This window comes from Bactrocera tryoni, chromosome 3, assembly GCF_016617805.1.
Source record: "Bactrocera tryoni isolate S06 chromosome 3, CSIRO_BtryS06_freeze2, whole genome shotgun sequence".
Classification (NCBI taxonomy): Eukaryota; Metazoa; Arthropoda; class Insecta; order Diptera; family Tephritidae; genus Bactrocera; species Bactrocera tryoni.
In genome coordinates, this window is record NC_052501.1 from 1010206 (window position 1) to 1037770 (window position 27565).

Sequence of the window (27565 nt, forward strand, 5' to 3'; positions counted from 1 at the left end):
GCTCCACATGCATCTCTTCCGCGGCGCGCTTTTTATTTGCTGCTGGTAAAGCAATTACTGGTGTTTTTACAAGTGCGTTTATTTGTTTTCATTATCGCTCATTGTTGTTTTTGTTGTTAGTAGTGCGTATACATGTATTTGCACACTGAGCACTTCATGAAATTGCTCCAGCATGCTAAAATGTGTACTTTTGCCATGCGGCTGAACAGTGGTGGGCAACGAAATAGGAACGACATACTGGATGGATTATAAGTATTTCGACGTTTCAAATGTTTACTTTTTAAATTGAAATTTTTGTGCCTTAAAAGCTTTGCAGACCGCCAAATAAGGTAAACTTTGTGTGCTGCAGGCGAAAAAAGGATAGAAATAATCCTGATCTTTTTTTAAATACGCATTTCCGATTAGTGGATCTGAAATCTGATAATAATGACAGAATTGCTTCCAATATGCGAGCAAAAAAATAAGTTTCTGACTTAAAAATTTTGACGGGCCTGTTTACTTTGGAAAGCACCTTGTATTAATTAGTTCCTCTAAAATATATAGTAAGAATAACCTACTAAACATTTTTATAAATAAAAATTGAATTTGTGTGACAAAATTTGTGAGAAATTGTACAACCTGAACGAAAAGCGTCCCAAAACTGTGTGATTTTTATGAAAATGTGATAAAGACAGCACTCGAGAATAATACGGAATATCGCTTTCCCCTATATTTCAACCAAATACGCACATATGTATGTATTTACATATATATAGATATCTATAACTATATCTGTTGCCGCGTTTTGTTTATTTCAGCATATTCGCACGCGCCTAGGCGTATGCTTCTTTTCATTGCGTTGACTTGAGTGGCAGAGCGCGAGTAATGGGTGGGACAGAAACATATGTTATTAAAAAAGATAAAACTTTAGTTATTTTCAGATTTTGCAAGAACAATCTAAGACTGCGCACATTCAAATACACACCTGTTGTTGTTGCTAATACTCGCCTGCAAAATCAACAAAGTAAGACCATCTAACGATTTCAGCTTAGCAGATATCCAGAATTTGTGCTTGGCCCACCCTAAATGTATGCTACTGTACTCGTTCTGTATTGGGTTAACACCGTTATGTGCGTATTGTTCGCAGCTGAGTGCCAGTGCACGATGGAGTGTTTCTCATGTAGGCCGCGCACTTGTGTTGCTCTCCAGTCGAGGTTCAAGTACTGTGTTTTTTTTTTCTGAGGGCCAAACTAGAAACTGTTCACCTTAGTCAAGGCATAGAAGAGGCCGGCTTATCTGCTGCATATATTCAATGTGGGCTGAGTTTCGTTGGCGGGCTGCTTGTCATTTGTAATTGCTTGTTTACATTTGCGTAAGACGTGATTTCCCACACGCGCCTTTCAAGATTACACACATTTACCTACAAATCCATCGAAATTTGTGTGAGTTTGTGTTGTGTGGCGAGAAAATCAGCCTGCGCGTCTTTAATAAAAACAATCCTGCTTTTGACATCACCCTTGGGCGACATTACGGGAAAATCGGGGCACTATTCCAATTAGCTGAGAGTTATTTCCTTGTTGCAGATAATGCTCTCAATACCCAAAATAACTCAACGACTTCACCAAACATATCTAACTTACATATATTTTCCGCAAATATGCAATCTTTTGAGTTTTGATCAAATTATTGCGTTATTCAATTTATTCAACTTGCGGAATTAGCTTAACTCGCTTCCAGCTAATTTTAACTCAAAACTGGTTCTGTATTTCTCACTTTAAGTGTACAGTCATCCCAATTGTGCGAACCATATTGACATTCCTATTATTTCCGAGTAATATTTGCTTATTTCTACACACACACTCCTCTCCTGCGCTTGCCTCCTGACATTTCCCGCCCCATACGTCATTTAACTTTATTGCTAATCTCTTCATTATGTGAGAAACGTAACAAATTTAAATGGAAATGTCAAAAGTTTAATGATTTTTATGCAAATAAAAAGCTTTCGCTTCATTGCTCCCTCGAATTGGGTGGAGCTTCTGATTTTGATTCTTCGAGTTAAATCTGGTATGTCAAATGACTTTTAGTTATTCAGTGGTTCTGTCTACACATACACCCACGCACATACATATTTCTATTGCTTGTTGGTTTCCATCGGTTTGTGCTGTGTTGTGTGGCTTGTTTGTCGCCTTGTGGGTCAGCTGTGGGTGCGAGCAGCCGGGAGAGTGGTAGCCAAGTAGATGGGAGTTGTGCAATTTCATTTGAGTTTATTATTCGACGAAGCAATGTGGAGACGGTAGTTCGTCGTATGCCATTGCGGAAAACATCTTGGCAGAGTAAGCGGAGGCTAACTGACTAACTTGTTGCTTAAATAATTCATTCATATTTAATTGGAAAATATTTTAGTCAAATGCGCTTATTGAAATCTGTATTATTGGAACAAAAAGACATTTTATGCTTTGAGAGTACGACTTTCTCTTCATCATTCGAGGCATCTGCGTATGAAATACTGAATCTTCGACTTCGCTGAACCTCTGTAAACACCTCACTGCGTCTTCCTAATTTCACTAATTGAGATATATTAATAAAATCTCGTGATATAGGCAGAATGGCAGAGTTGCTGTCCTCAAAAATCAGCATTTTCCGAAAAACGTTTTTATTGTGTAGTCGAAAAAGTCTTTTCTTATTTTGACAATAGAAGTCGTTACAGTCGTATATCTCCAGTCCCAGTCTCTAATCACATTCTGTCATACCAGTGTTGGGAAGGTGAGATCTTAAGCTTTATTTAAAAAATGCACCTCTCACTGGTCGACCTATCGTTGAAAAGTTCGATGAAATTATGGAAAAGATTGACCATGACCGTCGCATAAGCAGCCATGACATTGCTAAGGAACTAAACATTCATCATCAAATGGTTTTGAACCATTTAAAAAAACCTGACTACAAAAAGAAGCTAAATAATCATGGTCCAAGCGTGAAGCGCGCAAAGCTGGGGTGGACGCCGCGAAAGGTTATGCTGAGTGTCTGGTGATTTTAAAAAAGAATCATCCACTATAAACTGCTCAAGCCTGGTCGAACGATTGATTCTACATTTTACTGTCAGCAACTGATAGGATTGAAGCAAGCAATCGAAAAAAACGGCAAGAACTGATCAACAGAAAGGGCTTCGTCTTCCATCAGGACAACACTAGACCACACCCATCTTTAACGACTCGGGAAAAACTGGGAGAGCTTGGCTGGAAAGTTTTGATGCACCATCGGAGTACCAATTGTTTCGGCCAATGCAGTACTCCCTTAATGGAGAAGAAGCCTGTCACAGTTTTTCGCCGAGAAACCAGAAAAGTTTTACGCTGATGGTGATGTGTTTAGCGGAAAAATGGCAAGAAGTGGTCAACAAAAATGGTACATATTTGGTTCATTGAAGTTCATAATAAATATAAAAACAAACCATAAGTTGAAGATTGATTAGAAATACAAGAATACTTTTTTCACTACCCTATGTATCGAGTTTGAATTCGTCTTCCTTTACTACACAAAGTATGCATTCGAATATTGGAGCCTGCTTGAATTTCATTTCGAATCTTCCTCTTCGTTTTGTAAACACTTTTTCATTTTCTATTTTATGCGCCTAGGTCCATTGCTTAAGCCGATTCAACATGTCTCTAAGCTTATAAAGAATGCTCAATGCCTCACAAAGCGGCTAATTGGTATTCGCTTTTCTCAAAACAGATTTAGAATTAATTATTTTTCTGTCCACATACCAACACATTGTCCATTTAAATACTGCAAGTGGAGTAATTGAATAAACGAAGCTTTCATTGTCAAAGCGAAATGTGTGCAAATGAAAGCTTTTGTGCAACACAATAAGCGATAGAAGCGTATTGGAAAATAAGAAATGCAAATGGGAAAAAATGCCAAAAACAACAACAAGAAACAAATAGAGGAAGCAAGCTGCTTACAAACTGACCAACGGGAACGCGTTTGACGCAGAGATTCAAGGAAATCTGGGAAGTGCAATAAAGTGGGACACAGGAGAATGACTTTCCCCAGGGATGTTGGGTGGCAGCAAATTAAAAGGAAAATACAACGCAAGTTGCGATCAGGATTTCAAATAAGTTATATGCAACTCTGAGTTTTATTTGATTAAAAGAAACTGAAATTCTCAGAAAATCTCAAAAATAATATTTAAAAAATAATTGAAGCTCTTCACAATTTCCCATAACAGCAATTAAAGTCATTATAATTATAACTGTTGTGCTTAAGTGGCCTCGTTGTTTTTGTTGTTAAATCAATGAAAATTCCTTTGAAAAGCAGTTAACTGCACATTAATAGGAAAAATAAACGCCTGCAGATATGCAACGCAATAAATGTTGAATGTTCTCTCAACTGCTTTCAACCTACCCCCTTTACACACGGGCGTTTGCAAAGCAGCTGCGAACAGTTAGTTAGTCGTCTTCATGCGCCTTTGTGTGCAGCCGAGTTAATGAGTAGTGACTTTTAAGCCCTTGCATATGAAAGAGGGCGGTTCTGCTTCCTTGCCGTTAGCCACTTGCTTTGAACTCAGCCGCATTTACAAGCGAGCGTGTGGAGTACGAATATGTCTTGGTGTGTGTGTCCGTGTGGCGTATGAGTATCAAATCCTTCACCGTTTGAGGTGCTACACACATCCGCACCGAACGACAACAGGCGTGTGGGATGGGGGTATATGTGTGTGCGAGTAGAGCAATTGGGGTTAAACATTCGCAGATCTGCACTCTTGCATAGATCGGAATACATAGCGACATGCGAGTTATTTGATTCCCAGCAACGCGAATGCGGTTGATTTACATGAACTTCAAGAGGGAATTTTCTGAGTCTTCGAGTGCAGTTAGTTTGTTGCCGGCAAAGGTTATTGCTTTATAATTACATAGTAACGATTTTAATTAGAGAAATAATTGGTGGGTGATGAATGGAGTGAATTCTTGCTTCAATGGGTTTTAATTCTGTGGGCTTTACAACAACAGTGGATGGGATATGGATAATAATCTTGGAATGATGATTTTATTGCAAAATATAAATTATATAACACATAAGCCTAATTCAATAAGACGGTATGAAGATGGGCTCTGCATTTATGCTTAAGCTGCTTGCAGTTCGCTATGAAAATTAGATTATGTGCTTTAAATATGGAAAGTATATACAAGGACATTTGAGAAGGATCCTGAGCTTCGCTAGGGATAGCATTATTAGCAGGGTGTCGTCATGATGCATATTCAGATCAGCCTTCAGCTCTCCGAACATGTGCCTCTGAAATAGAAAAGGTTCACAAATCATCTGCTTGGAGGTGTGGCCATATAATGGAGGGATGAGTCACTTAATCACAAGGTCCAAAAATCCTCATTTTCTTCAAAATTTATTATAATCCTTTGTGCTCTGGCCGAAGGCGAATAAGAATGAAAGTGAGAAGTCGCATTGTCCTGACTTATGCCGTGAACTTTACGCAGAATTTTATAAACTATTGTTATTAGCTTCTACTACCGACTATTTAATAGCACTTTTTATTTTTCAAATAGCAAAATGATTACGTTTTACCGCATACCACACTGCCTACCTCAATTGTTCGTGCATATGCATGTGTGTGTGTGCAAAGGCAAGCGACAACTGAAATTACAGTTTGGAATTCGTTTTATGCTATCAAAAATTCATCAAACGCTTACAGGCGCTGTCATAAAGGCTGCCTTCCGTCCTTTTGTTGGCGAATAAAAACATCTGCCTCACACCTCCAATACACAGTCACCCATATATACCAAATACACGTACAAAGGCGACCTCAGGCATATGAGTTATAACAATTTGACACATCAGCAGTCATAATGCATTCAAACGCTTCGCTCGCTTGCCAGGCACTTGTAGTTAGGCGTGTGCAGGAAGACGATGGCTGGCGGCGTGTGTGATTTCGTATGCAGAACGCTCTTATTTGTTTAGAAGGGTTGCCGTTCGTTTGTATGTTCTGCTGTTTTTGCCTCAACACACACGAAAATACACGGAAACGCGGTTCTGTGTCAATACTTTTATGAAAATTTGAAGCCTTGTGGCGATTCATGCAAAAAGTGGGTCCATAAATGGTTTACAAACATATGGAGCAATACAAGCATGCACGAGGGATCATCTAAATTTAGGAGCAAACGAAGTAGTATATTCTGGATTGCTTTCATGCAGCCTCAGGCAAATGACAAAAACTAGTAAATTACAAAAACAAAGGTTCACGAAATGAGGCGGGTCAAACATAAATTTAAAAATTTATGTAACCCAGTCGTAATGTGATTGCTTCGCTCTTCATTTGCTGACAACTTCACTTGCTCTGGCACTGTCTTTCGCATATTTGCTGGCTTCGTAGCACAAGGTCCTACAATTTGAAAAAGTAAACTTAGTTTTTGCTTCAAGCTCCAGCAGAACTTCTTGTTAACATACCGAAAGGCGGCGAGAATGTTGTGCTTTCCAAGATCAGTTTTTCTGAGAACCTCAAAGAAAAAATTTAGTCGTTTCATGTATATTTTTTTGCCTTGCTTAAATCTAAGAGTAAAATCATCATCATTTAAATTTCAGCCACAGTCCAACTCTGTCACAGAAACAGAGACACACATCCAAGGGAAATGCAGCGTAGTTTCAAATTAATGAAACTTTTGTCGTGCGCACCGTTATAATTACCGCTTTCTGAAGTTCTACCCAACAGAAGACGAACTGTTTGAACAATCGTATTAATTTCGCTGTAATTAGATGCGGCCCGCCACGGAATATTCGTGGCAGTCATGCATTTTCGCATACCTTACCGCACTCTCTCCTTCAGCAGGCACACACACACTCCTACTTACATACTGCACACACGCTAACTGTGTTTATGAACATTTTTGCTCGCATTTTCAGTTTGCACTTTTTTACGCGACAATTACAAGAGTTATTTCGATTCATGTGATTCCGTTCCGCTGCGAGCGTAAAAATTTTCAATGACATTTCAACATTCTGACTAAATGCAACTTTCGAGCGTTTTTAATTGCGTCGTGAAACTTTTTGTTTCCTATTCGATTTGTGCGGCAAAAATAAAACAAATATTTCAACCAGAATGTTTGTAGCCATGTGTGTGTGTGCCATTCTAGTTTAGAAATGCAGGAAACTATTTCATGGTTTCGGTTTTTCAATTTTTATTAGTTTTTTCTTTTAGTTTTTTTCGTTTGAATGCTGATTACCCAATTAAATTGACTTCATTTGTAATGATTTTGATGAGTTTTGTCATTCATAAAAACTTTGCTTGAATAAATTCATATTTATGAATAGTTAGTGACGTAAATGCTTGCGTTCTGATTATGTAAGAATGTTTATATTATGAATTGAAGTTTAAATTAACATGCAATGAAATTGAGGAAAGTTCTCGAAAATTCTACGAAAAGATGCGGTGACCGGAGCATACTCTTGTAGAACCCCCAGAGGTGATCTAGTCAAAGATGCCCAGAGCATACTAAAATTATGGACCGCTGAATGGCAGTCGAAGCATAAGGCCAGGAGAAGGCGAACCCGATTCCACAATCGATGACGCTGGAGCAGACGTTCCATTCCCCGACCATGAAGAAGTCCGAATAGCAATTACCCGCCTGAAGAACAACAAAGCGCCGTGGGCCGATGGATTGCTGGGCGAGCTATTCAACAAACTAATAAGGATCATGCAGCAGGTTCTTTGTAGAAAATGGTCGGACGAAAGCATATCTAGGCTCCCAAGTCACTGTAGACAGTCATAACTTTGAGGTGGTAGATAATTTCGTATACCTTTGAACCTCTCTATTAACACCAACAACAATGTCACCCACGAAATCCAACGCAGAATAGCTCTTGTCAACAGGAGCTGTTTCGGACTAAGTAGCCAATTGAGAAGTAAAGTCCTTTCTCGACAAAACAACGAAACAAAAAGCAAACTACACAAGTCACTAATTTTCCTGTGCTGCCATACAAGTATGGTACAGAGGCATGGACGACGACATATGTGTGCATTACGAGTTTACGAGAGAAAGGAGACTTATGGTCTTTATCGCTTTGGTAGCGGGGAATACCACAGTCGATGGAACGATGAGCTGTACGAAATATACCACGACATTGACATAGTTCAGCGAATTAAGAGACAGAAGCTACACTGGCTAGGTCACGTTGTCCGAATGGACGAAAAGGCTACAGCTCTGAAAGTATTCGACACAGTACCCGCCGGGGGAAGCAGAGGAAAAGGAAGATCTCCACTCCAGGAGTGAGATATGAAAGATGGAGATGGACCTGGCTGCACTCGGTATCTTAACTTGGCGCCAAATTGGGTAATGACGAAACGATTGCCGCGCTGTTGAATAAAAAAAAAAAAATTTAGTTCGGTTGCAGCGACGTTAAAATACCCTACTCAGGTACATTGTTATAGTTATAAAAATATCTTAAACTTGCTTTTAAACAATCAGTTTATATGACATCCATATGCTTTAGTAGTCCCATATAAGTGGTTTCGATAAGCAAATATCTTCCTGAAATGAAAAAGATACTTTCCTTTGGAAGAAGCATTGAGTGAATATTTGATCTAAAAAAATGTTGCTATTTATAAATTAAATTCGTTATTAAAACCGATCTTATTCTCGCAAGAGTGATTAAGGCTGATTATCTAATCTTTTCATTTTGACCTTCGTAACGGCGATAATTCCTTCATGAATATTTAATTTTACCCCAAAATTCCGCGCAACTCTTTAAGGTCGAACCCGCAACACGTAGCTCCTTGAAACGTATCTCATTTCCATCATATTTAAGCTTTTCTCTAAATTAACATTATTTGCTTAATATTTTCCCGCGTAAACGGCGCAATCGACGCTTCTCAGCGACGAAGGCGACGGAGATGATTCAGGCGATGACACCCGCGCTGCTGCGAGCTCAATGCAATTTAACTTTAATGAAAAAATCAATAAATTACTGAGTTTTTGTAGCGCCAGGTGCTGCTGCCGTTCACTAATTTCTTACCCGGACCATGAGAGGCAGCCGAAATTACGTAGCATGTAGAGTGGCAAGCGTATTGATTAGCTGCTGCAGTAATCATGCTCACTCAAAAAGCATCCCGCACAAGGCGAAGGAGGAGCGAACCCAGATGGCAGCAGCTGCTGTGAATGCGCCAAGAGCGTACATGTATGTGGTTACACCACACACGCGCGCACACACACACACACATGGGTGGGCTCCGTCAGGCGCTGCTGAAATGTAATTTATGACGGTCTTTGGCAAAGATGAAGGCTAATTGCGAAAAACAATCACGTATTCATTAAAAATTCTGCATCGGAATATTGAACGAACGAGTGAATGATGGCATGGCGGAACAGACAGCGTCGAACCCAAGTTTACAGCGACGGGAGAGCGTACAAGCGGGGAGACGGAGTGCGATGCCCGGAACAGCAGTGCTGTGGAGAAGGGGAGCTGCAGTTTGGCAAATGTTAAGACTCTTGCTTGTGCACATGTGTGCATGTGTGAGTGCGTGCGTGTACTTTGGTGCACAACCGGCAAAGAAGTTGGCGAAATACGGCATATTCCGCCGCAATGTGCGCATTTTGGACAGATTGAGAATTGACGAGAAGAATGTTTGATCAACAGACGAGATTAGTTATCTAGCCTAAAGTGGAACATTGTGTTTTACGTAGACAACTACAACCATCGAAGTCCATAATCTACGTCTTGTAGACATTTGTGTTTGCTAACTGAAATATCGGTTTATTATGTATATTATTTTGCATAATATTTTCGCGCGAGTGGTGCGAGCCCAAAATGCAGTGTTTGTTAGAGCAGAGGTACGCGATTAAATTCTATGTGAAACTCGGTAAATCTGCGACAGAGACGTTTGATATGATCAAGCAGGCTTACCCAGATGTTCTTTAGCAAGAAGTGGTATGTTTCGGTGGCACGAGACCTTTTTGGAGGGCTGGGAAGAGGTCGCTGATGACGACCAGAAGAATGGCAGAAGAACGGCTATTCCGGAGAATGCCTTCCGTGACGCCAAAATAGCTGCTCAACCCTTCCAAGCGACATCGTTTCACTCTATGGGCTTATGAAAAGAAAATCCGACGTTTCGTGCCAAATTTTGTTCAGCGCTAATACCTATTTCTAACTCCATCAAACAAAATTGCCGCATTTGGAACAAAGAGCAATCTGAATAGATTCGAGAGCTGCCATTTCATTCAGATAAACAACATTCAAAAATGAATGAAAAAAAAAAATGAAATGGATTTATTGAGAGAAGACTTCGGTGAGCAGATAATTTAACGTTTTGGACCGGTCGATTGCTCAACAAGATCGTGTGTTATCTCATCGTTTGTTCCTGTGGGGATAGGTAAAGTCTAAAGGCTATTTGGACAAATGCTCCAACGAGTCGTAGCCGCAGCCAACATTTGAAAGAGACAATTTTCAAAAAATAAATCCCAAAAAATGTTCCTCCGAATTGTTCTTTTCTGTGTTTTTCATTACAAAGGTGAGGAACCTCGAAATGGATCACCCTTTAAATACAGCAAACCCTTGTTAACACTCTCATTCAACATATTATTGCCCACATTATTTAACTTTAGTGCCTCCTCATCAGCGATCCGTTAAGAACGCTTCAGACTAGCCATACTTGTAGTTTTAAATTTTAGTTTTAAAATTTACTCTCAGTTTATCGCTTTAAAATTTCTCATTTACTGTACACATTTTGCTTTGATAATTAAGTCATTTAAAAAATTCCACAAACAAACAGTGAAACTTATTAGTGTAATATCATTTGTGTGAAAATTGAAGCAAAAGCGGCAAACAAGCAACAAACAAGTTGGTGAAATCGGTGGCTTGTGGCCTCTATGAGGACACGTGTAAAGCGCGTGTGTGTGGGCGTAATAGGCTGAGTTGTTATGCCATTGAGCTGCTGAGCTGCTTAGCGGCAGGCGAGCATATGTAGGTGTAAAAGTTGCGAAAAACAACAACCAATTCTGAAAAGCAGCACACAGTAAAGAGTATGTTTTTGCCGTGTAAGCGAGTGTGAAGAATATTTTGCTGGCAAAAAGCTTTGCTCCTTTTTTATTTCATTTCCCCATTCACTTTGTTGCGCCGCCTTCTGCCTTTGTTTGTTAGACGGCACATTGAAGTGGCTCTAATTGTGGCACAACAACTCATACACACTTCATTAGCGCCATGAATTGCAAACGTGGCGCGCACACATTCAACCACACATACAAATGTATTATGTGGGAAAAGTGGTGCGGGGATGAATGCCTTGCTCGCTACACGCATGTTTATTTATATACACATACCAAAGCCCTGTGTGTACAAGCATATATGTAAGTAAGCCTGTAAGTAGCAGAGCGTGGTGTGTCAAAATATTTTGTCGGCACTTTATGCCTTTTGTCGCAATGACAGCCAGAAAAACAAGGAAAAACCAAGGCAGCGCCACTTCAGTAATGCCTGCTGGTGTTCACAATAGGTATACAGTGTCTTCAGGAACTGTTCCATTTTTGTTATTGTGCGATGCGAAGAAATTTGATATCACCTTCTATAATTACTAATTCAGCGATTTCAAAAAGAGAGGGTACGTAATTAGCGCATTTCAATTTCAGATCAAAGTCTTCAAGTACAACTTCAGTAGATGATTAAGATCTGCATTTAAATCATAGCACTTTCGTTCTAATTTCTGAATGCAGTGTATTTCCTTAAGTGTACACAATTCGGTTTGTTTAAATGTCTCAAGTGCAGAGAGGTGTCCCTATAGGTTTACATTTCCAAAGAACAACAATAAAAGAGCTAAGTAGGCGAAGATATATTCCTCATAGTTGAAAGCTCAGCCAACTGACTGTCGGCGGTTTTGGAAGGAACCCGAGCGGCGAAAATCAAAACAAAGAGTTGAAGAGAAATGCCAGCTAAACGTTTAGAGCGCTGAAAGTCATATGTGAAAGCGAAACTTGTTAGAATGTTTCATAATTAGGCATTTCTTGGCATTGAAGAAACTCGTCGCCGCGTCGCTTGTTTAGCTTAAGTTGCATGTCGCATTGCACACATTCGGGTAATCGTACTTCTCTGTCCATATGTATGCTCTATGACTTTGTTGGCGTGCCGCAAAGATTTCCATTTTGACATTTGTGTGCACGAAAGGGGAACTTTTAATTACTTTCTGAGGCCTCCTAAGAAATTTATTCCGCCATTTAATAGTGAAAATTACAGTGTTCCACAGAACTATAAGCAATAGTGCGGAGGGAGAGTCAAACTTTTTGCTTATTCACAACTAATAATACACGCTGGTATTTTCTTAGAATTGTTGTATTTTATTGAATAACGGGATTTCAGCCTACGTATGTATGTGAGTAATAGAGTAAAAGAAAATAAATGAATAATTTCCGTAGAAGAAGTACAAGAGAAGGAGGAATTCGTTTGAAGCACAAAATTGAAGTTAAATCGCAGAATGAAGGTTATTGCTTTGGCCATCTGAGGGCTGTGCCCTCAAAAAGATGTTTTTTGGCTACTCAGAAGATGCTTGGTCAAGGACCTGAAGTCATGAGTTGCTTGAGCCATATGTAGAAGAATCGTTTCTGGCCACTTCCAAGTGAATGGCGATCAGACAACTTTCCTTACTTGCATGAACAACTTCACATGACTCCACCCTCCCCACGCAAGATATCTCTTGCCAACAGGTGCTACTTAGGACTAAGTAGGCAATTGAGAAGTAAAGCCCTTTCTCGATGAACAAAAACAAACTCTATAATTCACTCATTATTCCCGTCTGCTATATGTGCAGAGGCATGGACGTTACGAGCTTTCAATAGAAAGGTTTTCCGGAAGATTTATGGTCCTTGGCGCGTTGGCCACGGCGAATATCGCATTCGATGGAACGATGAGCTGTATGAGATATACGACGACATTGACATAGTACATTGAAATAAAAGACAGCGGCTACGCTGGCTAGGTCATGTTGCCCGTAGGGATCAAAACGCTCCAGCTTCGAAAGTATTCCCAGCCACCCACCGTGGGAAGTAGAAGAAGAGGAAAACCTCCAATCCGTTGGAAAGACCAGGTAGAGAAGGAATTGACCCCGTTTTGCGAAAAGAAGAAACGACAGACCCGCTGTTGTTAACTCGGCTATAACTGCATAAGCGGTTTCTACGCCAATAAAGAAGAAGAAGATTTGAGGGTTTGTAGTTCATACGTTACCCCGACTTCAAACTTTATTATAATTAATCCAAAAAACCTCAATTTCGCCTACACCGAAGCTATAATACCCTTCACAAGTGAACTCCTTGTAGGCTACAAGGCTAAAAAATCTTTATCTTGATTTGAGCAGTTAGTTTTACCGGCGACTGTTGAGCCATGGTTCAAGTGATGTAATGAATTAACATATCCGATCAAACTTTTGAGTTTAGGTTAGTATGTTCGGGATTTCCCAATCATTAGATTTGAGTACACCAAAAACGGATGCTGGATTAGTTTTAGTATTTGTTGCAATAAACCAATTGGGAAGAATCGTTGATTCGATTCGGATTTGAACTGAGAAGATATCTCCGAGCAATTTGACTTCTGTCTCCTTTATAAAAATACTAAAAGGGCGGAGCGCGTCGTTTAAGAAGCAGAAATGGTAAATGTAAAAGATTGTTATGACCCTGTCAGAAGTGTCGTATGGAAAACGCCAAACATGCGGCGAGGGACAAAGTGTGCAAAAAGCGCCATTAAAATAAAGAGTGAAGCGATAAAAATATCAACAGCGGTGGGGGCAATAAAAACGACTCACAGTCATCACGATACACACACGCACACATACAGACATTCAAAAATACAAGCCGAGAAGAAGAATAGCGGTTGGTGACAAATGCGAAGTGACAAGTGTGTTGGACAATAACTCCCTGTCAGTGGCGTTGTTGTTGTGGTTGCCGTTGTCAAATACAATGTACAGAGATGCGCAGTTGTTGTAGACAAGTGTGGTCTGTTGTTTGCCAGTTGCAGCTGCTGCCCACCCTAATGTGACAGCGGCAGCGCAAAGGCAACAAGCCAAGCCAAGTCCTTTTGGGGTGTGAGGGCGTTAGATATGTGGAGCCCCGTCATCGCACTCTGCGTATGTTGTGTGTGTACGCATGCATGTGTGTGTGCGTTTTAGCAGCGCTTTTGGGTCATTAAAATAATATGAGCATGAAATTGCGTTGGAAAAAATATTTCCGCACAAATATTGCTGCACCAGCAATTAAAGACATACAACACATACACACACATATGTAAGGGAAAGCGAATCTAGCTGGCACTCAACTACGGAGGCGGCCCTTGGGGACGTCGCGACGCTCGCGTGTGAAACGGTTAATTGTTCCCGCCTGTAGAGCCGTAATTGCGTGCTAATCGTTGGCGTGCCATCAGTTTGCTCCCCACCAACAGCAACACTAGCACACACTCAACCGTATAATATTACTAGAAACAAATAAAAACAAAAAGCCGAAGCAAAAGTGGAAAATATGTTTCCGCCACTTCTAATCAATCAAACGCATAGAAGAGTGCGAGTGCACACGAACAATTGGCCATTGTCAGGCGAGCTTTGCTGCGACGCAATGCGTGAATTAGGCTCTGCGTCGCCTCACACGCACACACACATGCGAAAGCGTGCGTGTGATGTTCAGCAACTTCCACGCCCCTCGTAGCTGGCATTAGACTGTTTGGCGATTAATTTCGTGTTGTCGCCTTAGTTTTTGGTAAACCCTTTGTTGGACATTAAACGAAACCTGCCAGAAGTCAACTGAAGATAACCGAAGAATGGAGTACTCTAATGAGTCTAAAATGACGCTCTTCCAAACAGTAGGATAATTCCGAGATATTAAATTTATAAACTGAAGGTGCGACTCGAACGTCTATCACCCATAATATTGGGTAGTCGAAAAAGTCTTTTCGTATTTTTAATCAAATTTCCACTTATTTTATTTTATATTTCTACTAATAAATAAATTAACAAATATGTACCATTTTGATCGACAACTTGTTGCCATTTCTCCGCTAGAGACATCTATAGACGATAAGTACGAAAATACTTTTTCGACTAAGCAATATAACTGTTACTTTCAGCGACTCTTGCTTCTGAGCAAGCGCACACCTGCACAGAGGGCGCCACATCTCTTGCTTAAGTGTCAAAGCGCTAATTTTGGTGTATAATACGAAAACTGTTCCTTACAGAAATCAAAATTTTCACTCCATCAGCAACCAAGTGTGTTAAATTCGCAAACTGGCTTGAAGTAATTTGAAATTAAGCGCGTTTTAAATTAGTGCTGCAATTTTCCGCTCGCTGTTTTCCTTTCGCTTTTCCGTCTTTGTTTTCACACAATTAAAACAAAGTAGAACAGACCTAAAACTATTACTCAGCAGCCAACCAATGGAGATGCTTGCTGATTTGTGGCTGCTGAATGCGGTGTGGTACATTTTAGCGAGAGAAAAAGTTCGCAAAAAGCGCATAAAAAATACAAATAAAAACAAAACAGAGAACTAAAATAACAGGACAATGCAACAAGGGGAGCAAAGTGAGCGGAGCGAAAGCAGCACCGAAAGCGCGAGCGCCAGCGTTTGTGTTGCAATGCATGAATATAAGAAAAAGTGCCAGCAAATATTTGGAATATACTATTGTAGCGCAGACACAGAAATAAAAATGCGAGGCAAAAAAGAAAAGCAGCAAAACAAAAAGAATTGCACAGCCTTCGCGTGGCTCATTTACCGCAGCCGCAGCCGCCTCCACAGCACGGCCACAGCCACACGATTACTCTAGATGAACGTCGAACTTATGGACGGCAAGTTGAGGCTTATGAAAGGCGACTGAAACCCGCGCACACACACACAGCAACACCCATTTACTTGAGTTTTCCATAGAGAAAATTAGAATATTTAAATGGGAGCAGCGGAACAAAAAGGTAAATTACAACAAAGCAAAGTACGTGAAACAAAAACCATAACAAATTACTGAAATATGACACACAACCGGTGAAAATGGTGCGACATCGCGGCATCGCAACCGTGTAAGTTTGAGTTGAAGAATTTAAATGTTACGTATACGCCGTGGCAACGGTGAAGATGCTTTCTTGGAATTCGCTAAATACGAAAAGTTCTGCGCCAATTGTCGAACGCAAACTGTCTGTTATTTGACACTTTTGACAGAGTTTGATGGAGGATATTAAATATTTTAAGAGCTAGAGGAGTTAGCAGTTCTAACTTTTTGGGAATGTCAAAATTCAACAATGAAAGTTTGAATTCAGTTTTTTGTAACATTGATTTAGAAATAATTGGTCTTGAAATAGTAAAGTATGTTTTCAAGCAGTAGATTTATAAACAGACATAATCGATTTTAATATGGATGTCATGGAAAACGCCGCCAAAACGAATGAAGGTAAGGTTGAGCTTCGTTGTCTCCTCGTCTTTCTATTTTGTTCGGGATGTTGGAAGCCTCCCTGTTTGCAAAGTCCGTGTGCAAGCCTTCAGCTATAAAGTAAAAGATTCAAAATGCTTTCTCTATGGTATTTATCTAATGTACAGCGCTGTCCAGAGCAAGCATTTGCCCTCGATAATAATTTTAAGGCATTTAGAAAGTATTTTTAATGGAGTTTTCCCGAATGCACCACGTGGTTGTTGCTGGTACTCTTTCTATTGGTAACGGGGCTCCCGTTATGGGTGGGCAATGCACATGTGTCAGCGCCTGTTTGTGCAGTTTTGCATTTGTTTCTCGCTTTTCGACGACAGTGTGAAAGCGTGTGAGAGTAAATTGGCTGGCGGTTGAGTCAATTCAACTTTGTTTATAAACTAAGTTTATGTGCACGATACACGATACGCGTGCGAGTGCAGCCGCGGGTAGGGGTAAATATGACTTGCACACATGGGGGCCACAATGCTTTACGCTGCGGTTTTCATCAGAGTCAAAGCCTCCGTTTCGAAAACTTTTCACTGGCGGTAATTTTGACGTGGCAGTTTGAATACATTTTGCGCATTTCGCCGCTGCCGAGTTGCAATTCATACACCAAGCTGGCTCACATACACACACATGCATGTGCATTTTCCATAAACCTCGCTCTTCTCGCTTCGGTGCCATGCATTGGAGCCAAAACGGATACGTGCGGACTGCCAGCGCAAAGTTGTGGGAATATTTTATTTTCCCACGCACATTTCGGTTATCTGGGCAATCAATTTCGCTTGTCAAGCGAAACTACAATAGAATCAAAGTGAAACGGGACGGTCAAAGCCCTCAGTCCGAAAGCGAATTCGCATATCGATGGGGAGTCAATATTCGGGGCATTTTGCCTATTCAAAATGGAATGTCACTGCATCAGTCAATTTAGTTTTGTCTGCTTTTGATGCTTCTGTTGTGGTTACGGCAAAACGATCTCACCATTTGCTATCGCCGGAGAGTCCGCGTAACTGCTGAGGGACTTGGCGTGGGAGAAAGCGCCCAAAATTGCAATGCCAAGTGCAAATAGTTCTCTTTCGCCTTAGTACTTCGAAACATTGGCCTGCCAGTCACATCAAGTCCCGCAGCCGTCCCGCAGCTGCACCAATGTTCAAATATGCTCTTGGCTGCTGTCTTACTTTGCACACCAACTGACATCTTATGCTCGTTCTTATATGCAATTTGTTTCACTTTTAGTTTCGAGCCGGTTTTTCGAACGCCAAATTGAGTCCACTCAGTTCATTGGCACTGACAGTTGTCGAGTCTCTTAATTTGTGTTCTGCTGCTGTTGGCTGTCATTCTGTTTGTTACGATTTCATGAGAAGGCAGTTCTTTTACTTTCCAGTAAAATATTTCAACTCAGTGTAAAGTGCACAACTGCGAGAAGCTAGGAAACTCGATACCGTGTTGTTTGGTAAAAAGAATGTTGCAGAGACAGGATATATTTGCGGCGTATCTTCTATTGGAAATGTGGTGGTTCTGTTGGCAGTTGGACGATTGACGTGAAGGATACCAAAGACTTTTCGAGTTAAGGTATAACCATAATTATCCCTTGATTACCAGAAACCTTCTTTCCAACCAATTCTTTTAAAGAGAGTTTCTCATCAAGAAGAGTCTTTTAGAGCCGGCGGCACTGGTAAGAGCATTTTATAACCAAAAGCGGCTACTTAGTGGGTCTGTCAGTGGGTTGTTCATTAGAAGACCAAACGGGTTTGAGAACAAAACTGCACTCTCGAGTCATTGCATCGAAGATCAAGTGGAAATATAGCACTGAACCAGAGTGAAAAAGCACAAACAGCTTGGTGTGAAATATATCATACAATTTTTCCATTTACTCGCAGTACACGGTAGCACCATTATTAGCTTACATGCATGCTCTTCCAAAGTGTGGCATCAACTGCAGCGGAACTCCCTTGTCTCGACGGCAGCAAAATGGCTGCAGAATACCGAATGCATATCTCTTTTGATGGCACTAATTTTTTATACCGATGATGCCAATGACGCCAGGGCACGCATTTTACGCATTCAGCGAAGCTGCGACTAACAGGTTTTTTTTGCTAACGGTAGTTTTGTGCTTTCAACTGCTGTCTGAGCGCAGTTAGTTTGCGCTGCATTTGGACCTTCGCGTTATTATTTTTCTACGTTTCAGCGGCTTTTTTCACTCATTCGAGTCCTCTTGGCATCACTGTACAAAGCTGAGCATTTCTACTCGTAAATGCTGGCATTTTTCCACTAAGCGAAGCGTATAACTTTGATGTGCGTACAAATAGCCGCTGCACGCACACGACGGACGTGTAGGACAAGCGCAGGAGCAACTTTGAGTTCCTGGTGGGAAACGGTGAATTGTTAAGTGGTCTAGATGAACTTGCTAACTAATGCTTCCTGGTTAAACGCTGGTAAAGAGGGGCAAGAACTTATCAGGTGTTAGTACTTTGGTTTTAGAAGTGGAATCTTCAGAACTTGAATTCATTTAGAAAATCTGTCATTCAAAGGCTTTCCATGTTAGTTTTGCTGTTACTTTGTGTGGACTTAAAAGTGTGTTCGAAGTGGTGTGGAGATTTGGGTCATTCCAAACATGTTTTCAGTAAGATATTTTGTATTAGATCACCAAAAGTGGGAGGCTTCAGTGGATGCTTCGATCAAATTAAACTTTGTCAGCGCAACTTTCGAATTTAGTCCGCCAATTTTCTTTGTTTTTGTTAATATGCTCAATTTGTTCAAAGAGGTTCAGTCCTCGCAAAAGCAGCAAAACGGCCGCTGACTCTGCATTGCAGGCCACTGGTTCCCGCACGGGTTGCCACTCACACATTTACTCGCTTGCACTGGAGAACTAACGTTTGCACTGCAAGTCTACTATCCAAGTGCCATACTCGTGTGTGTGTGTATGTGTGTGGGCGTATAAAAAATGGAACATTTTGCAAAACGCTTTTCGCAATTTTCATAAAAAATTATATGCTCACTGTCTGTCTTGTGGCTGGTTGCTCCAACCGACGGCTGACTGACGCGTTGGTTAGTTGCTTGGTTTGTTGTTTGCTTTCTGTGTTTGTGTGTTGGTCTTTCCGCTTCGGTGGCTTGCCTCTATTATCCTTTATTTTTGTCCTTATTTGTGCGTATTCTGCTCTTCGTGGCTAGTTTAGGATGAGTTGGATGTTCCGTTACTTTTCCATTGTTCTTTCTTACTCTCTGGTACGAATACATATGCATGTTGACGGCCGTTCGAATGTTTAGCTCGCTACACTCGTGACGCTTCGTCCATTATACTCATCCTCGTAAACCTTTCAGCTGCTTATTGCGTTCCTTTATGGTCCAAGGATTTATTTGACAACGCTGGCGATTCTAATTATTATAATAATAACTGTATTGTCATGCTGGCTTAAGTTGCGAAACAAATATATGCTAGAGTAGAATACAAAGTGCTTAAAATGCATATATTATTGCTAAAACCCTTTCCTAATAATATCAAATATGTGGCAGCATATTTTTCTTTTCTAAATAATGTGTAGGCTTACACCTTTTCTGGGTGCGGTCTATATTTAGATCTCCCAACTCACGGATTCACCCCTTCTAAACGGGCTTTTAATGAATTCATTCGTGCTCGCGGGTATTCCGCTGGGAGTTACGTTAATGTGTGCCTTCGCTACTTTTGCGGAGGGAGGAGGAGGGTATGCACCTTTTATGAGTTAATGCGAAAAACGTGTTCTCGCATCTTTTGCGATATCTTCTGCTGGATCTTTCAGATGGCGACGGAATGTTCGCGTTAAATTATTTTTTGCCTTTTTTAATGTGAAATTATTTAATAGAATATGTCAGGATATGTAAGGAGATTTAATGGAATATGCTTTCGTGGAGTCTGGCTGCTGGTCCACGCCTGCGTATGCGTAACTGATAAATTGAAGGCGCTAACTCAAACGTGAGGAGCTCAATACCTTGCCACCTTTTAGCAGTGCCTTATCAAGACTCAGCAGGTTTTAAGCGGTATTGGGGCTTAAAATTTCCAAATGCACTTTTCTTCGCAAGTATTTTTCTAAAAACTTCCATCGGTTACCTCGACACCTTATGTTCTTGCTGTTGCTGAGTAAAATGTTGTACACAATTAAAAGTATTTGTGGAAATATGCTATTTCATTAGCACACACACATATACATTACAGGTGGCAGATGCAGTTTTGTAAATATTCGTTGCGGAGAAGATTGGTTAACTTCGTTTGAAAATCGTAAAGTTTGTTATACTTGTATGTTGCACGGCGAGTTTGATGCCTTAGTCTTGAGGCGAACTTTACTAACTCGACTTTGCAAAAATGTGCGTGTGTTTTCATTTACTAGCGAAGTTTCGCAACTTAAGAATGTTATTGTAAACAATGGCGTGTGTGTGTGAGTGTGTGAGAGTAAAGCAATCAACTTCAAATTCTACAAATTTGCCATGAAACGCTTCATACCTGAAAGTTGCTTGGCATTTAAGTTAAGTGATTCTATGCTACATTTCTAACTGTAAACGAAGGTACGAGCACATTTTCATAGCTTGTGATGTAAATTGAAAAGCAAAGGATTCAGGGCAAGCAGTCAAGCGACAAACTTTATGTTTCTTTGCTTTTTTGCAAAGAGCCTGAAGTTATTCTATAGGAACTTTTATTAATTTCTTAAATAATTTAAAATGCTGCATTTTGCCATATTGGAATAATGAAATCAGTGAAGCTCACAAGCATTTAGTTTTACATATTCTGAGTTGAGTTTTCTCCTTACCAAGCAACGGGTTGAAATTCATGAAATATGACTAGCCTTCTGCGGCGGCGGCAAGCTTGAGAGCTGTTGCTTCTCATATACATGAGACTGAGTTGTTTCTAAAGCTTGCGAATGTTGCTTCTGAAAAGCTAAAAAACTGAAAATGTGTTTGTTGTTGTATCAATTTTCAAGCTAGTCGTTGTGGAAGAGTTCGAAGAATTTTGATTGTTTGTTACGGTTGTTTATAAAATTTAATAGAGAAGCTCCTTTGCATATTTGCATACCACACATGACAATCTATGAAGCCTGAACATTAGTGTATAAACGTGTTCTCGCTTTAAAATTTGTAAAAACTTCCCTATTATTCATCAATGAATTAGGGAAGTGGGTCCTGCCTTAGATCACATTTTCGGATGTGGAATGGAATTTGCTATTTTAGTAATTTTAATACTCTTACTATCATAAGTGAATGAACTTTCGCAAACGTAAAGAAAATAATAATATATATTGGGTAGTCGAAAAAGTCTTTTCGTATTTTGTCAATAGATGTCGTTGCAGTCGTATTTCTCCAGTGGTTCCAATCACATTGTGTCATACTATATAGCCTATTATGGATGACAAACACTTTTCGCACGGACAATGTTCGAGACCATACCGTTTGTGTTAAAGTGGTATGCACTGGCAAGTTTGCCTAGACGTATTTTCCAAGTTATTTTAATAAAAGTACATTGCATCACTCAGCTCTTCAAATTTAAATGATTCACCTGTATATTTATCCTATTTACAAATATACGAAAATCGAGCTGCCGGTATTCAATTTGTCGTCTTCTCCTTTTCGTACTTCCACTTCTGACATAATCAATATCCAATCATTTGCATATTCAGATAAATGCTCAAATCTACTCATAAGTGTGTGTGGATTTCAATCCACTTAAAGGCGCGTGAGGCCGCTGTATTTGCTTTTGCGGGACTCCGACATTTTTGCTTCTAAAATTTCAGTGACGCGTTGAAATGAGTAGAGAAAGCTCAACTCGCCCGCTAGAAGAACGAAGGGAACGAGTATATTGTCGTAAGTATTTGACGAATTGTAAATGTGTTCAGTAACGTGATATGAGCACTCACACATTATTGCTAAGCAGTAGAATTATGGTTGTGTGAGCATCATTACGTAAATATGCACACAAGTGTCTGTTTACAGTTTCCAAAGTATGCCATTTTCATCTGTCAAAGCAAATTTACTTCCTTAAGCACGAATTCATATTGGAAAGAGATTACAAAAAAAAAAAAATAGCTGTATTGGCTTCAAGCATATGCAAAGCAGGTATATTACGCGTTGCGCACCTGGGAAAGGACTTTAAGCTGCCCTGTTCATTTCATTCATCATTTTGTTCATAAAAAGATGCCTGCTACCGCAAAGGCTGTCCAAAAATAAGTAATAATAAGTTTCTTAGTAGTCCTTAAAAGAAGTTACAGCTATTTAATGAGAGCATAGGAGCTATAGTAATTGCTGGCCACTTGTGTTCGACGTTGTGCGAAATTACAGTTTGTAAAAGCTTTAAGTCGGAAAAAAACGGCCAGAACTGATCAATAGAAAGGGCTTCGTCTTTTATCAGGACAACGCTAGACAACAGACACCTTTGATGACTCGGTAAAAACTGGGAGAGCTTGAATGGGAATTTTGATACATCCACCATATAGCTCTGACCTTGCACCATCGGACTGCCATTTGTTTTGGTCAATGCAGAACTCCCTTGATGGAGTAAATTTGGTTTCAAGAGAGGCCTGTGAAAATTACTTGTCGCAGTTTTTCGCCGAGAAATTAGAAAAGTTTAACGCTGATGGAATAATGTCTCTAGAATAAAAATGGCAAAAAGTTTTCGACCAAAATGGTACATATTTGGTTCATTAAAGTTCATTACAAATATAAAAAAATAAGTTGAAATTTGATTAGACATACGAAAAACCTTTTTCGACTACCCAATATTGGATGTGCAATGGCTTATGCCTTATATATTTTTCACGACTGCAGATCTATACTCTTAGGTGGTCTAAATAGTAAAGAACTTTAAAGGTTCTTTTCTAATTATTTCAAGTAGAGGATATTTGATGGTCTCACTGCTTCAGAGTCTACACCCGGCGGCCTTTATTGCAAAAGGAGATACTTTAATAAAAACTTACCTGATCTTTAACGATTTATAGTAAGTAAAACCTTTCAACTACATACGGTTTGGAGACACCTATTTTCCGATATATTTTATTTTTTGCTCTGCTTATAACCGTTTTTATTCGTAATTTTGCGGGGTAATATCTCCAGTTCTAAGGTATTATTCTCTGCCGTGGGAGAGACCGTTTCGCTTATAGTTTTGAGAATTTTATTTCAGAATAAAATAAGCAATTAATACGAACTGCATTAGAGAAAACGAGAAGGTCAAGTAAAGTGATATATTTTGGAGGTATGGCAATAAGTCAGGCCATAATAAGCCTACAGCTCAAACGGGAAGGGCTTCTGCTGAATTGAGTTATACATATTGGTTTGAAACTTATTCAGATAAGCAATATTTCTTTACAGCGCGATTTTTCTTATTCTTTGGCGCTTGCAGGGTATGAATAAACAGAGTATAAGAAATACAGTTGCCGCTGCCAAATAGTTGTTGTCATAATACTGTTGCTTCAAGCAATCAATATCGCATAGTCTTTGAAGACTACTTCCGCCGCTGGCACATTTTGGCGCTTGACCAGCGATAAATCTTTACGAAATCCGATAGTAAACCAACAAGCACACACATACATATGTATACTTGTACATTCTTGCTTGTTATTATTATCCAAGCGCCACCGTAGCAATTTCTATATTCCTTGCTTTTCTTTGTTTTCACTCATTCGCATTTCGCCATTGATATGATTTTGAATTTTCCGTTTCGATCTTCTGAGTTTTAATTATTTATACACTCTTTGTGATGCTCACCTATTTGATATTTTTTAACTGGCCCATAAAAATCACTTAAATTTCACTGAAAATGTGCAACCGAACAACACTACCGTTAATAAAATTCGCGAAATTCAAATGCGCAAATCAAAAATAATTTTTTGTTCCATTAGCATTTGCTTGAAGAAGTCGGTGGAAATTCTGTAACTATTTGTAATGAAATTGAAATTCACTGTTGAAGCGCGCACGCCGCCGTTTCAGCGCAAAGCACGTCCAAATTCGCGTAGTCCATTCGGCAAACTGAATTGATGATAAATTCAGAATGTTTATCAGACGAAGCTGCAGCCGTGAAGTCGTGGCCACGGCGACGACGCAGAGCCACGAGCTGAAGACGAGCGCCTAGCGGCAGCGGCAGTGGCAGTGGCAGTGGCCGAGGCAGCGGCAGCGGCAGCCCATCGAGAGGAGCAACGACGAGTGTCATTGAAGACAGCCGCACGCTGATGCTGACACCTCGGAGCCTTGTGGCGGCGACCACCAGCATGGCGGGGCTGCCAAAAGCACAAAGTGGCCGCAGCGAAGGCGTACGTGAAAGCTAGTGACGATAAGAAATTCGCCAGAGCTAGGTGACATGTCGCGCGCAGCGCTGCCTGCACCGACTGCGTCGCTGACAATGAATTTTCTAATCATTTCAATGGGCGCAGCAGCAGCAGTGCGCTTGTGTGATGTGTATTTCAGCAACGGTCTCTGGGTGCTGCTACATCCGGTGGCGTATACGTAACTTCGAAACACAAATGTGTACTCGGCTGTCGTTCGTTGCTCGCTGCCCGCCATTCGATACTGTCAGGCGAATGCTGTAGACTTTGACGCAAACAGTTGGCCGTCGTGGCGCTCTTCGCACGCTTGCTAAGAGAGTGGACGTTTAGCAAGTGCTCTTTGTGCGTGTTCGAAAGTGTGAAGACGCCCAGTCTGCTCTTCACCCTCAATTTGACTTGTATTGTGCTGTAATTTATCTTGATGACTTGGAGCTTTGGGAGTGCCGTTGAATTTGAGAGCTTTGCTGAATAATTGTTATTTGAATTAGACAGTTTTTAATGAAATCTGAAAGTTACGATTTATTATAATATTATTCCATTTAGTATTTGTCTTATTTAGGTATTTGGTTGATTTTACAAGATGTTAGTTTCTTAGTCGAAATATATAAATTTCGAAATTCGAATTCGAAAATATTTGTGTGCGCAGTGTAGTTTCGGGATGTAAGTACATACATATATATTAGTTATTTTTGGAGTTAATTTTATGGAATGGATCTGCTTTAATTTTGACAAGTTACGTTTTGAGTTCGAAAATGAGTAAGTGAGGTTAGAATCGACCCCGAAATTATTCTATAATTCTATTAAAATGGAAAGATCAAATGATGGCTTAAACAAAACAATCAGAAATTGCGCTCAGTTCTTCATGAGAATTTTGTTTCCAAATTTGTAAATTGTAAGGCAAGGCGGGCGCCAATGTCTCAATTGTGTAATTTGAAAACTCAATAATATATTAATAAGGGACTTTTGAAAGCAATTTACAGTTAGATTGCAAGTGCTTTGAAACCTCCTGCACGAAATTGATTAATAGCCCAAATGAGCGCCACAAGCAACAATCGAAAGCGAGAGCAAGCAGTTGGAGCTGTGCCCAGCTATGCGTAATTACACTGCCAATGCCATTAATAAGTCGAATTGGCAGGAATACTCAAAGTGTGCTGTGCCACTTTTAATCATCGCAAGTGATTTGTTCTTCCAGCAAGGCGAAGGGGAGGGCAATATTGAAAATTCAAAAAATTAAATGTTGCATGCCATACTTGGCCGTGCGGCAATGCACGTAATTAATGTTGCCTTTGTAGTCGAAATAATAATAATGAGAATTGCAATGGCCAGGCCAAGAGTACTCGCCGCTAGCTCTGCCACATTACGTCAAGGGTTCCACTTGAATGGCCAGTGAGTGGCTCGAATGCCAAATTTATCGTTCTAAGTAATTCGAAAACGTCAGGTGCGCTCGGCATTAACGGTACGTAGATGGCTTATTTGCGAATTTAAGACGGACTGATTAGCTGCCAACTCTTCAAGATATTTGCTTTTGCTGGAAAGTACAATCAATCAATTGAACATACGAAAGGTTTCAACAGTTCTGACGTTCCTTGCTGGTGCTCTTTAATATTATTGACCCGAAACAGTTGCCGAGTGCCCAACGTTTAGTTTAGGAAATGTGAAAAAGGTGTACTCAACCGCCAAAGCCAGCCAAGTCCTCCAGCTCTTTCCGGCTATTCAAGTCGTCCATTCTCTTTTATTTAGCGCCTCACACCTTCCTGCAATTAATTTTTCATTTTAATAATTAAACGTAAACAAGCGCGTCATCGGGTGCATAAAGGCGCACAAAAAATCGCATGTGTGTTGTTGTAGTGTTGTAGAAATTTAAGTGGCCGCTAAATGTTTTATTTGCCTTACGCCAAATTAACTGCAGCAACTAATTAAATACGCGCGGCGCGGCGCGGCGCTGCAAAAACACTTCAGCGCGACTAAAAGCGCGTGTTTGCACACATTGTTTATTAATTAATTATGAATAAGTTCTGTTTAAGGCAATTAGGCCTAGTGGTATATATAGGCTAGCAGATGTTGGCTGTCAGCCATCAGCCAGCGCGCTCGCATCAGCCAAAAAAGCGTGTGCAAAGAGTGAAGTGGCGCGATGAGAAACGCATTAGCGGCAAATCTGTTTGAAGGAGCCGTCGAAATGAGAAACAAGTGAACTTAATATGAACCAAATAGTTTTTAATTGTTGCTAATTGTTCTTCGTTGATATTTGACCTTGGCTCTTATATCAGATTATATAAATAATTATCGTTATGGTAGCATACCGACCATCTTAAGTGAATTAATTTCCTGCTAAATAGCTTTATGGCAACTTTGTATGATTTTCCAGTCGCAAATTTCAACTTTCTTGGGTAATAGTTGGTTCCTTATAAAGAAAGAGATAATTGACTACGGAGCTGAGAATTTCGCATTCATCAAACCCTTCCTTACTGCTGGTGTGAATGAATATAACGTCGAAAATGTTCAACAACCCAGTGAATCCAAAATATGAGTCGAAAATTAAAAACACCAAAATGCGCTGAAGGCAGTGAACACCATCCCAGTCCAGACGTATTGCAAGTGTACGCAAAATTTAATTCAATGCTGCCATGCTTGTATTAGCTCAAGAGTTTACTTGAGGGCGGTAAGAATGATTTGTATTAAAATACTTGAAAAATTATTATTTTTTTCAATGAGGTTACCGTCTTTCCATAAACTAGGTGTTGCCAAGCAAGCAAGCAAAAATTTGTATGGAAGTGTTTACATAAAATACATTGCTCGCGTTATATCGATGCTCGCATGCTTACACTTTTCATAATATCTTCTAATATGTGATTACATAATTTAATATTATTCAAGGGATGTCACTCCATGAGTTTAATGTTAAAGTGTTTCA

The 27565-nt window shown here is 40.1% G+C and overlaps 1 protein-coding gene across 3 annotated transcripts in view; it reads right to left on the reverse strand.

Moving 5' to 3' along the window:
• LOC120771069 (5-hydroxytryptamine receptor 2A) overlaps window positions 1-24339 on the reverse strand; it is a 137686-nt gene extending 113347 nt beyond the window's left edge. For all 3 annotated transcript variants that reach the window (XM_040098878.1, XM_040098880.1, XM_040098879.1), the window contains exon 1: window positions 24101-24339. The gene's annotated coding sequence lies outside the window, so the exon portion shown is untranslated. The remainder of the gene's footprint in view (window positions 1-24100) is intronic.
• Window positions 24340-27565: the final 3226 nt, after the last annotated feature.